Here is a 13,506-nt window from a genome sequence, read left to right as displayed (position 1 = left end):
GGTCATCAGCGGTATAGTCACTTTAGTAGCAGAAGACATCTGCCCAACAGCTACATGTTTCGTGTCTATAGCAGTTTTTGAAGCGTGGCAATGCAATAAAATCTTCATGGGTTTGTTGCCGCCTAACATCGCAGTGTGAGCGCTCACACCAAGGTTTTGTGCGGCAGCGAAGCTGTGAAGACTTTATTGCAGCTACAATATTTCTTTGAACTGTGTGCATAGGTCGATTTTTTCCACAGACTGGTTTATGAAATTTATATTTAAATTACGAATGCGGTGCAATATGTGCGGTGCAAAATGAATGAGACAAGCGAAATACTCTCATACTTCAAGGAGAAAGTAAGAATGCCAATGCCAAACAAAGCAAGTGCTGATAGATGTGAATATTATCGAACTATCAGTTTAAAAATTCATGGTTGCAAAATAACAACACGAATTCTATACAGAAGAATGCAGAAACCGGTACACGCTGATCTCGGGGAAGATCAGTTTGGATTCCAGAAGCATCTAAGAACACGCGATGCAGTACTGATCCTACGACTTATTTTAGAAGATAGGTTAGCGTTTTAGCATTTGTAGACTTGGAAAAGCCTTACCTTACAGTGTTGACTTGAATAATCTCTTTGAAATTCTGAAGATACTAGAGGTAAGATACAGATAGCAAAGGATATTTACAACTTGTACAGAAACCAGTTGGTAGTTATAAGGGTCGAGAGGCTTGAAAGGAAAGCAGTGAATGAGACAGGATTGCAGCGCATCTCCGACGTTATTTAATCTGTATATTGATTAAGGAGCAAAGGAAAACAAGGAAAATTTGGAGAAGGGAATTAAAATTCAGGACTTGAAGAGCACGTGAACAGAATGGACACTGTCTTGAAAGGAGGACATAACACGAAAATCAAAAAAATCAGAATAAAGGTTTTGGAATATAGTTGAATTAACTCAGGGGATACACAGGGAATCAGCCTAGGAAACGAAATGCTAAAAGTAGTAGATGAGTTTTGTTATTTGAGTAGCAAAATAACTGATGATGGCCGAAGCAGAGAGGATATAAAATATATACTTGCAATGACAACAAAGTCATTTCTTAAGAAGAGAAATTTGTTAACATCGAGTGCAGATTTAAGTGTTAGGAAGTATTTTCTGAAGATAATTGTCTGCAGTTATATGGAAGTGAAACGTGATTGATAAACATTTTAAACAAGAAGGGACCGGGAGCTTTTGAAATGTTGTGCTACAGAAACACGGTGAAGATGAGATGGGTAGAGCATGTAAATAGTGAGGAGTATTGAACAGAATTATGGAGAAAAGAAATTTATGGCACAACTGGAGTACAGAATGGATCAGTTGATAAGACACTCTCTGATACATCAATGAATCACCACTTTTGTAGTTGGGGGAGGGGGGGGCGGAGTGTGGAAGGTAAAAATTATAGAGGGAGACCAAGAGATGAATAATGAAGTTCAAAAAGATGTAGGTTGCAGTAGCTGTTCGGGGATAAAGAGGCTTGCACAGGATAGAGTAGCATCAAACCAGTCTTCGGACTGCACACCACGATAACAATAACAATGGAAAAACTGCCCTTATGTAAATAACTAAAGATAAAACATATAAATAATTTTCTTTTTAACAACATTTTCCTATTATTGTTGAATAAGCGTATGAGTTAGAGTTAAAATACTTGAAACGTATCTTAAATTTGATGATGATATGAGAAATATTGTGGGATAATTCTTAGGACGGATCAAGAAATGGACTGCAGACCTGTATAAAGATGCGATTGAAGAGAAGCAACGGAGGTGGTAAGAGGTGTATAATTCAGGGAAAGGGTGGATAGGATTCTTGATACGGAGAAAGAAAGAAGTAGGGTAGATTATTAAATAACAGCTGGCGTAGATGTCAAGAATGATCTCAGTGGGAATTTATGTTGAAATTACCCTGGAGTAAGGAAGGACGTGGTGACACAGGCGTACCAGCAAGACATGGTTCTCAAGGAGGTAGCATACAGTAGTACGTTGGGTTTCGATTTTTCGTAAAAAAAAATAGGACTACTGATGAAGGTATTCCACTTGCCTGACACAGGATAGAGGTGGGGAGCGGAAAGCAGGGGACATTGCAGGGCGCTCAAGGGTTTGGAGCAGATGGGAAAAGCTTAAGAGTGATATACACAAATGCAACACCTGCATAGCGCAGACACGATGGATGAGCTCATTGTAGGTGCGATAGTTCCTACATCTGGCTGGATAGTAGTTTTAGTCTACAGTCGGTTTTCTTTTGGAAGGTGGGGATTCTCAGTAACCTTTGGGTGGAGTATTAATTCAAGCTATTTCATTGTTTTAATTAGGTAAATTCGACGTTTGTAGACTGTAAGGTAGAGGTTTACAGGACAGAGAGTTTGGAAAGGTAACAACCCTAAAACGGATAAAAAATGGTTCAAATGGCTCTGAGCACTATGATACTTAACATCTGAGGTCATCAGTCTCATTGAACTTAGAACTACATAAACCTAACTAACATAAAGACATCACACACACTCAAGCCCCTAGGCACGATTCGAAACTGCTACCCCGGCCGGCAAAACGGATAAAAGTTATATAATCAAGTGAGTGGATGGTAGTGCACATGAGCATGATATGCTTAACTTTTGATAACATTTTGAAGAATAATAAGCAATAATCAATAATGCAATCGGTATATATAAAATATACCAAATAGCCTTGGAAGCAACACAGTACTTCATCCACTGCCATTATTATGAAACTTTCGCCCATTTTAGGGTTCTATATATGACCTTGTGTGCTTTCCACAACGCCTTGCCAAGATGGAACTTGTTTGTAACAATTCACGTAATATCAACTCCCACACTATTGTTTACAAACTTCGTAGATTTTTAAAGTTTGTAAATAATTATTTTTATTTTAGGTGTTTCAAGAAGATTTACTGGCCGAAGTCGCCAGTAACAGTAAATTATAGAAACTTACAAAGTCAGCCACGTAGTGAACAATCTTATCTTTCGATATTAATGACTTTTGTGTCTCACTGTAATGCCCTGCCATAGCAGAGATAATGAAGCCTATCTACATGCACATATAAAGGCGCGGAGCAAGTATATCTATCGCCGAGTAATAGTCTTGAGGCCGAAAGCTCTGTAAGAATATCACATAATACTTGATAAATACATAAATAAATGTCGTGTGACTAGGGCCTCCCGTCGGACAGACCGTTCGCCGGGTGCAGGTCTTTCGATGTGCCGCCACTGCGGCGACTCTTGCACGTCGATGGGGACGAAATGATGATGATTAGGACAGCACAACACCCTGTCCCTGAGCGGAGAAAATCTCCGACCCTCGGCAATCCAACCCGGGCCCTTAGGATTGACATTCTGTCACGCACACCACTCAGCTACTAGGGGCGGACAATACTGGATAGATCACAAGACTGTGAAGGTGAAGATGTTTTAATTACAATCACCAAGTTTTAGGTTAAGCCTATAGCTTCACAAATTAAATGAAAAGTAGAACAAATCGCCCAGAGTCATTACTATTACTTACTTATTCCACCTCGCATTTCGAGTGCTTTACTTAAGAAGTTGAATAGATGGAACAGAGTTTTCGTCAGGTATTTTTTCAGTCAGCACCAGAGCTTCACAGGAATGAACAGCCAGCTGTATGGGTAACTGTTGCTATAAATGTTTTGTGCATTAAAATTCCGAGAGCAAGATGAGCCAAGAAATGCGTTACCTCCTCCCACAATCTTCTTTCTCGGTGACCACTTCTGCAGAAAGAGGAGTCGGACTTACATGAAGATGCATCGCTAGTCGCTCTTCCGCATCGTCGAAAAGAAGTGGTCAAATGGTTCAAATGGCTCTGAGCACTATGGGACTAAACAGCTATGGTCATCAGTCCCCTAGAACTTAGAACTACTTAAACCTAACTAGCGTAAGGACATCACACAACACCCAGCCAACACGAGGCAGAGAAGTGGTCAGTGTGTGGAGATTAGAGCTGGTTAAGTTAAACACTGTATAGCGATTCCTATATTTCCAGAATATAAATGTACATATTAGGCAAGATTGCGAGAAATAAAGAAAGAAAGTCACGCAAGCATAAATATAAGCTTTTTTTTGAAAAAAGTTGATTATTCGCGAATGAGCATTTAACACAGAACTCAAGCGTAGATATGTACCTTTAATGTGTCATTACAGGATGTCGCCTGTGTAAGAGACTGTGCTTAAGTCCAAGGGCGAAACCGTTTAAGCACGCCAGTGACGTAGCCAATAAATTAAAAAATATTTATAGAATTCTACTCTGAAAGCTGGAAAAGAAAGCAAGAAAGCAAGGGAGGATGCAAGTGCAGACGGACTTTCCAATAAAGAGATTTGTAGAGCGATTTGTAAGAAAAAAAAAAAAAAAAAAAAATTGTAAAACTGTATCTATAAATGAAACGTTTCAGCGAATATAACGATAAAGGAAATGGCCGCATCGAATTAATATCAGAGAACCAAATTTGCTAGCAATTCAGAAATACACTGAAGGAACTGGAAAGTCTTACGCCACGGATACACTCGCTTAACACTACCAAACTGTTACACCAGAATTTCCATTTCTGTGAAATATGTTAATTACTTTTTCGTCCTTAGCTTATTTTCAGCATAGAAAAAAGTCCATGGTTACAGATGAAGAATGGTGAGTGTACGTGATGGCTGACAGGTGTGACTTAACGTCCCTGGAACTGCGCAGGTGGACGTCGCAACACAGCATGCTCATAGGACGCGATCGTGCAGTTTATCGCCACAGTTCAGACTTCCAGAAACGTCGAATCATTGGCGTGAAGAACACGGGTGCACCATACCGATAGACCGCACAGGGAGTCTGCTTCAGTGCAGCGAATGCACAACGACTGGTGACGAGGTGGCCTCAGGAGAACTTTGAGGCGATGAGAGTAGGTAGCGTATGTGTTCCTCCAGAACAGCTACACCACGAGGAGATCGTAGAACTGTTCGACTCGTTTGGGTGAATAGATGGATGACAACAGCTGGAATCAGGGCAGAGGTTACAGGCACTGTGCCCACCACTAACCGTCAGGAACAGATTGCTGGGAGCTGGTCTGAAATCTCCAGTTACCATCTGTCGTGTATGGCTGATTCCATACAGCACACAACAGACACCTCGTGGTGTACAGCCAGAGTCAGATGGAAGATTGCTTGACAACACAGAATGTTACTCAGTCTTGATTAACTGACATAACAGATGTATCAGGCATGGCAAGGAATTTGTCAAGATCACATTCGGAGACTGAGTGTGTACAGGGTGTTACAAAAAGGTACTGCCAAACTTTCAGGAAACATTCACCACACGCAAAGAAATAAAATATGTTATGTGGATATGTGTCCGGAAACGATTACTTTTCATGTTAGAGCTCATTTTATTATTTCTCTTAAAATCACATTAATCATGGAATAGAAACACACAGTAACAGAACGTACCAGCGTCACTTCACTTTCTTACAGGAAATGTTCAAAATGTCCTCCGTTAGCGAGGATACATGCATCCACCCTCCGTCGCATGGAATCCCTGATGCGCTGATGCAGCTCTGGAGAATGGCGCATTGTATCACAGCCGTCCACAATACGAGCACGAAGAGTCTCTACATTTGGTACCGGAGTTGCGTAGACAAGAGCTTTCAAATGCCCCCATAAATGAGAGTCAAGAGGGTTGAGGTCAGGAGAGCGTGGAGGCCATGGAATTGGTCCGCTTCTACCAATCCATCGGTCACCGAATCTGTTGTTGAGAAGCGTACGAACACTTCGACTGAAATGTGCAGGAGCTCCATTGTGCATGAACCACATATTGTGTCGTACTTGTAAAGGCACATGTTCTAGCACCACAGGTAGAGTATCCCGTATGAAATCATGGAGGTGAATCGAGGAAGTGCAGTACATACTGACGAAACTAAAATGAGCTCTAATATGGAAATTAAGCGTTTCCGGACACATGTCCACATAACATCTTTTCTTTATTTGTGTGTGAGGAATGTTTCCTGAAAGTTTGGCCGTACCTTTCTACAACACAGTGCATAAGAGTGTATCCATGCCTAGAAAGGATGGGTAGAGACGGTTCACATCTCGCACTGATGATGATGGAAATTAGTTTCGAATGGCATGAAAGTTTATTTTACACCTCTTATGTTTTGAACCAAAAAAAAAAAAAAAATGGTGAGGAGAGAGTAGGACGGTGTACTGTGAGGGTTATGTATATACACAGTACGTCCATCACAGAAGTCGACAATCTCGACAATTTTTGTTGTTATCGACATTAATACTGGCAGGGTATCGGTCCTGGGAATGCCTAGACTTCCCAGAATGTTTTAAGTTTTACGTGGGATAAATAACAACAAAAGAAACATTTTTTTTCTTTTTATTGCACTGTGAAACCCAGCTTCTTGCTAAATTTCATGGCTTTAGGTCAACGAGAATTACCCTCTAGGTTTTGATGAGTGAGTATGCGAGTATTAAAATATATCACATAAATGGCTTTGTTTTTCGATCGCGTTGACACAGAAGCTTAAATTTTTATACCGCCAAGGGGCATTAATTTAAACTTGATACGCTTACCCGTTCCTGGGTAAAAGGGGTCTCAAGACATGGACAGACAGAGAGTCGGACAACAAATGATAAAGAAATATTTTTTTCTTGCGATATAATTACAGATTAACTGTTCTCGAATTTTGTCTCCTTTACTGGTACTGGGAAACCTTGGTTCTTGCTAAGTTTCGTGGCTCTAGGCCAACGGAAAGTACCCTACAGTTTTTCATGAGTGAATTTGCAAGGATCGAAATACGTCACATAAATGGCCGTACCTTTTGATTGCATTGACTTAGCTTACAACAGCCGGCCGGGGTTGGCCGAGCGGTTCTACGCGCTACAGTCTGGAACAGCGAGACCGCTACGGTCGCAGGTTCGAATCCTGCCTCGAGCATGGATGTGTGTGATGTCCTTAGGTTAGTTAGGTTTAGGTAGTTCTAAGTTCTAGGGGACTGATGACCTTAGAAGTTAAGTACCATAGTGCTCAGAGCCATTTGAACCATTTGAAGTTAGCTTACATTCATTGCACCGCCAAGGGGCCATTCATGTAAGTAAGTGACATGAATTTCAGCTTGGTACGTCTACCCGTTCCTCGTGGAAAGGGAAATTCCATACACTTAGGTCAACGGGAAGTACATTAAGAAAAAAAAAATAAACTTTTGAAGGCCTTTATGACGGTGATAAAATTCATGCGACCGGAATACGGGATAGGTAATAAGAACAACACCTCACAGTGAGTTGGGTCCCATAGTGCTCAGAGCCATTTGAACCATTTTTGAACCTCACAGTGAATACAGTGACGACGTGTGGCTGATATATTTAAATGAATAACTACGGAAAATTTATAATATTACTTGAAAATACAGCTCTTCGGTTGCACAGGTAAAAAATTTTCAACTTTACCTAGGTTTCAACTGCTCTAAGGCAGCCTTCATCAGAAGTATAAAAAATTTACATTACATGGAGTAAATAGTTATGAAATGGTTTAGAGCAACATCTTTAACGTGAGCACTGTTGCTCTAAACCATTTCATAACTATTTACTCTTACTCTATGTAATGTAAAAATTTTTTACCTCTGATGAAGCTGCCTTAGAGCAGTTGAAACCTAGGTAAAGTTAAAAAATTTTTTACCTGTGCAACAGAAGAGCTGTATTTTCAAGTAATATTATAAATTTCGTCTACGGTGCTGCATTATCGGCCATGATCAAAATTGTAAGAATGGAAAATACTGAAACCAGAAAACATAACACCATAGCGCGATGAATAAGTACAGGATCTTAAACACCTCAAAGATGATGAGATAATCTTCTGGTTTAACGATCAAATTGAAGATTAAAACCTTAGAAAATAGTACCTGCTGTCGGCGGTAATGCGGCCGCCTCTGTTCGCTGGAGGGTGGCCAGCGCCACCACCACAAGGGCACACAGCTGGATGTCACGACCCCGGCTCCACATGATCTCAACCTACCCTTTGGCAGCCGCTAGTGTCCTTTATAGCAAATCTCTCTTATCTTCCACGGCAGCCGTTATCGTAGCAATTTGTTATTCTCATACTCCTCAAGTACATCGGAAAATCTTAATGTCACGTACGTATGCAAAGTCTCCGTAATCAAGATTTCAAGTGGCTGCACTTAAGCGTATTTAATTAAGCGGCACTGTACGAAATCTTGCGTTGTTTCGACATTTGTCCTTCGACTAGTAGGCATGATATTCTTGAGCGTTTCTAAGTCTGCATCTGTAAACCACTACATTCCATTGCCGGCCGGGGTGCCCTAGCGGTTCTAGGCGCTACAGTCTGGAACCGCGCGACTACTACGGTCGCACGTTCGAATCCTGCCTCGGGCATGGATGTGTGTGATGTACTTAGATTGGTTAGGTTTAAGTAGCTCTAAGTTCTAGGGGACTGATGATCCTAGAAGTTTAGTCCCATAGTGCTCAGAGCCATTTGAACCATTTTTGAACTACATTCCACTCAGTTGGTTGTAGAGCTCTGAGGTCCTGACAGTAATTAGAGAAAAAAAGAATCCTGTTAATCGGACGATTTACGCTTCTCCACCGAGATATCAGTGAGTTACGAGGATAAGTAGAGAGTATCTATACTTCGCTACTCATTTCTCTAGAAATGGTTCAACAGAGTTTCGGTCAACATTTTTTTCGTTGATTACATCTCATCCCGGGAGTTCGATTCTGGAATTCAAACACAGTACAGATTTACAATGTGTTTTCCACTCACCAGTTTCTTTAGCCGCAGAAGAACGTGAAAAGCAAAGGGTGTCAATTAAGATGAATAGAGTAGATGTTCCTAGAGCACGCGCTTCAGCCGGCCGGGGTGGACGAGCGATTCTACGCGCTACAGTCTGGAACCGCGCGACCGCTACGTCGCAGTTTCGAATTCTGCCTCGGGCATGGATGTGTGTGATGTCCTTATGTTATTTAGGTAAGTAGTTCTAAGTTCTAGGGGACTGATGACCTCATCCCATTGTGCTTAGAGCCATTTGAACCATTTTTTAAGTACGCGCTTCAAATACTTAAGGAATGCTAAAATGTTTTTGTGACCAAGTGCATTGGAGAGTAGACATTTATTTGCCAAATGCATCCTACTTTCACACGTTTTTTTAGGCAAGTTCTTTCGTAGTAAAAAAAAGGTAAAACTCCCCGTTCTGCCCTAGACGAGCGCATCGATCACAACAGCCGTGTCATCCTCTGCCAATGGCATTATTTGATGTGGTACGGAGGGGGCACGTGGTCTGCACGCAGCTCTCTCGCTCACTGTCGGGTTTAGTGACCTTGGAACCGCTAGTAATCGATCGAGTAGCGCCTGAATTCGCCTCACGAGGCTGAGTGCACGCCGCACCAGTCCTGCCACCAAGGAAAACTCTCTGGCAGTATCGGGGGACTCGAACCCGGGTCGTCGGCACGGCAGTCAACCGCCCTGATCAATCAGCTACGGAGGTGGACTCTTGGGTGGTAGTCAAGAACTCTTTGTTAACCCTTCTATAAAAAAAAAGAAATTTAAAAAAAAATGTTCAAATGGCTCTGAGCCCTATGGTACTTAACTTCTGAGGTCATCAGTCCCCTAGAAATTAGACCTACGTAAACCTAACTAACCTCAGGACATCACACACATTCCATGGCCGAGGGAGGATTCGAACCTGCGACTGCTCTCACAAGCGCTCGGCCTCCCCGGCCAGCTTACCCTTCTCAAGGGCATCAGTAAGTACACTACTCGCTTTTTTTTAACTGTAGGAAACACATGCCGTAACCTTTCAGACTTTGTCTTCTTTGATGCAGGACTGTCGATTTCCACACATTAATTTGATTTCTCCTTCATGGTGTGGGGTTCATTCACAGTAAAAAATTGCTGCATAAAGTCATATGAATTACTTTTAAATCATTTCAGACACTGAAGACGAATTGTTTTTTACATTTGTTTGTCCAGCATTCAACGAATAACCCCTAGATTTCTCGTTTTTTGCCTGAAGGAAGGACATACGCCGACGTGTATAAACAGTATGACCGTCTGCTCAGATCTCGTTGGTCCGCCTTTGGAACTCAGTACAGCATGGATTCGACATGTCGTCGCTAAGTCTATGGAGGTATGTGACGCCAGATGTTTACATACGGGCTGAGAAATTCTAATGGCTTGGTTCAAATGGCTCTGAGAACTATGGGACTTAACATCTGTGGTCATCAGTCCCCTAGAACTTAGAACTACTTAAACCTAACTAACCTAAGGACATCACACACATCCATGCCCGAGACAGGATTCGAACCTGCGACTGCAGCAGTCGCTCAGTTCCAGACTGTAGCACCTAGAACCGCTCGGCCACCTAGCCTGGCAGAGGAATTCTCTTAAGTTATGGGCTTGTGGTTTTTGGACGTGCAGCTGGGCCTCTCTAGCGTTCCAGCTGTTTTCATTTGGGTAATAGGTATTAATAGTGACGCTGAAAGTTGTTTTGCAATTTCTACGTGTTTTGACATTTGATGGTGGCAGTAGCCGAAACGGAGTAACAAATACAGAAATTTATTAAGCAATTTAGGCAGCCTCAATCATAAAATAATCACAATAATCGCAGACTCATACAGAAAAATTCATTTCCTTCGTCTTATGAGCATGAATTAAAACACATAAACAGGACTACACACAAAAAGAGGAATCGAACATGCTCAACAAAGGATCGTACCCCAGAATCCAGTCCTAAAATGTACACAAACAAAGCCATCAATTTCCTTACACTAGACAAGCACCAACATAAGTACACTCTGTTGGAAACAGTGCATAAAGGCAGTAAAACAGTGAAAGCGAAGCAGTAGCAGATAAAAGTTCTCACTAAACACGGTTGAACGAAACGTAACCTTTCCGACTGAATACGTCAGACCCAGCAGCGGTTTCACTGTATTTCACAAACTTACTGGCTGAAATAGGCGGGTCCTGACACAGCCGTCTGCACTACAGGGTAACACAGGTCACATTAAACCAGCGGTTCCCAACACTTCTGAGACGATTACCCCAAAGTGTAATCACATATTGGCTGGTACCCTCCGCTCCCCATCACCTCCTTCGCCTCATCAACATCAAAATAAGCTCCTTGCTAAACTTCTGAATGAAAAATAACTGTTTCTTAAACTCTTCTCTTCCAAAAAGATGAAAGATAAATAATTATTTAGCTTTTGTATGTGTTTTATTAGAACAAGAACTAGTGAGTCAATGAAATAACTGGCACTGCTTATTTCTAGCAACATTTTCTTATGGAAGACGAAGCAATTCTAAGTGGATTGTGAGTGCTACCTACGAGACTTTCTCAGAAAAGAAAGGTAACTACACTTCTGCCCATTAAAATTGCTACACCACGAAGATGACGTGCTACAGACGCGAAATTTAACCGACAGGAAGAAGATGCTGTGAAATGCAAATTATTAGCTTTTCAGAGCATTCACACAAGGTTGGCGCCGGTGGCGACACCTACAACGTGCTGACATGAGGAAAGTTTCCATCCGATTTCTCATACACAAACAGCAGTTGACCGACGCTGCCTGGTGAAACGTTGTTGTGATGCCTCTTGTAAGGAGGAGAAATGCGTACCATCAAGTTTCCGACTTTGATAGAGGTCGGATTGTAGCCTATCGCGATTGTGGTTTATCGTATCGCGACATTTCTGCTCGCGTTGGTCGAAATCCAATGACTGTTAGCAGAATATGGGATCGGTGGGTTCAGGAGGGTAACACGGAACGCCGCGCTGGCTCCCAACGGCCTCGTATCACTAGCTGTCGAAATGACAGGCACCTTATCCGCATGGCTGTAACGGATCGTGCAGCCACGTCTCGATCCCTGAGTCAACAGATGGGGACATTTGCAAGACAGCAACCATCTGCACGAACAGTTCGACGAAGTTTGCAGCAGCATGGACTGTCAACTCGGAGACCATGGCTCCAGTTACCCTTGACGGTGCAACACTGAGAGGAGCGCCTGCGATGATGTACTCAACGATGCACCTGAGTGCACGAATGGCTAAACGTCATTTTTTCGGATGAATCCAGGTTCTGTTTACAACATCATGATGGTGACATCCGTGTTTGGCAACATGGCGGTGAATGCACATTGGAAGCGTGTATTTGTCATCTCCATACTGGCTTATCACCCGACGTGATGGTATGGGGTGCCATTGTTCGCACTGACGGCACTTTGAACAGTGGACATTACATTTCAGATATGTGAGACCCGTGGCTCTACCCTTCATTCGATCCCTGCGCAAACCCTACATTTCAGCAGGGTAATGCACAACCGCATGTTGCAGGTCCTGTACGGGTCTTTCTGGATACAGAAAATTTTCGACTGCTGCCCTGGCCAGCACATTCTCCAGATCTCTCACCAATTGAAAACGTCTGGTCAATGGTGGCCGAGCAACTGGCTCGTCACAATACGCCAGTCACTACTCTTGAAGAACTTTGGCATCGTGTTGAAGATACATGGGCATTACACTCCATCCAAGCTCGGTTTGACTCAATGCCGAGGCGTATGAAGGCCGTTATTACGGCCAGAAGTGGTTGTTCTGGATAGTGATTTCTCAGGATCTAAGCACCGAAACTGCGTGAAAATGTAATCACATATCAGTTCTAGTGTAATATATTTGTCCAATGAATACCCGTTTATCATCTGCATTTCTTCTTGGTGTAGCAATTTTAATGGCCAGTAGTGTATCTACATTGACTCTAGAGTCTTGTTACGAAACATATTTCCTGTGCACCACTCCTCTCCCCAGCAACGTTTGCTTCACCGGCATCGAGCGTTCCCAAGGTACAACATACCGTTATTGTTTTTCCTTCGCTTGATTACTGGAACCCCTGCTTCTAAACTGACAGAAATTTGGAGACTTCAGGCTGTCATAGATTTGTGCCTGACCACTGCCACTAATGACAATAATAATAATAATAAGAAGAAGAAGAAGAAGAAGAAGAAGAAAAACAAGGACAAGAACAAGAATACAAGATAAGGTCTACAGCAGTGAAGTAGCCATTACATAGTTGCTGTTGTGCTGTCGGTTTGTTCGTTTGTCTGTAGCGAAGCGAATAATGAAGCAGTTTCTGGTAGAAATTAAAATAAGCATTTTCGTGAGATATTTAAGCATATGTAACGTACACGTATAAGTTATACTTTCATGTGAGTAGATGTATGGTACAAAGTAGGAAGTGTGCGTATAGTGGGCGCACTGTGGTGGAATATGTCGTTCATACATTTGTTTCGCAAGCTGTAACTTCCACCACACCGTGACACCCATTAATGCTAGTTTTCTTGTAGTTTATAGATTTAATAGTATTTTATATTTTATATGGTGACGCTTTACAACATCCAGAAGAATTTTAATCATATTGACACTGGCCGCGGAAGCCTACACTGTTATGTTAATGGTAGTATTTGAAAAAAA

The sequence above is a fragment of the Schistocerca gregaria genome, chromosome 1 (assembly GCF_023897955.1).
Source record: "Schistocerca gregaria isolate iqSchGreg1 chromosome 1, iqSchGreg1.2, whole genome shotgun sequence".
NCBI lineage: Eukaryota > Metazoa > Arthropoda > Insecta > Orthoptera > Acrididae > Schistocerca > Schistocerca gregaria.
Note: the sequence above shows the minus strand (reverse complement) of the source record.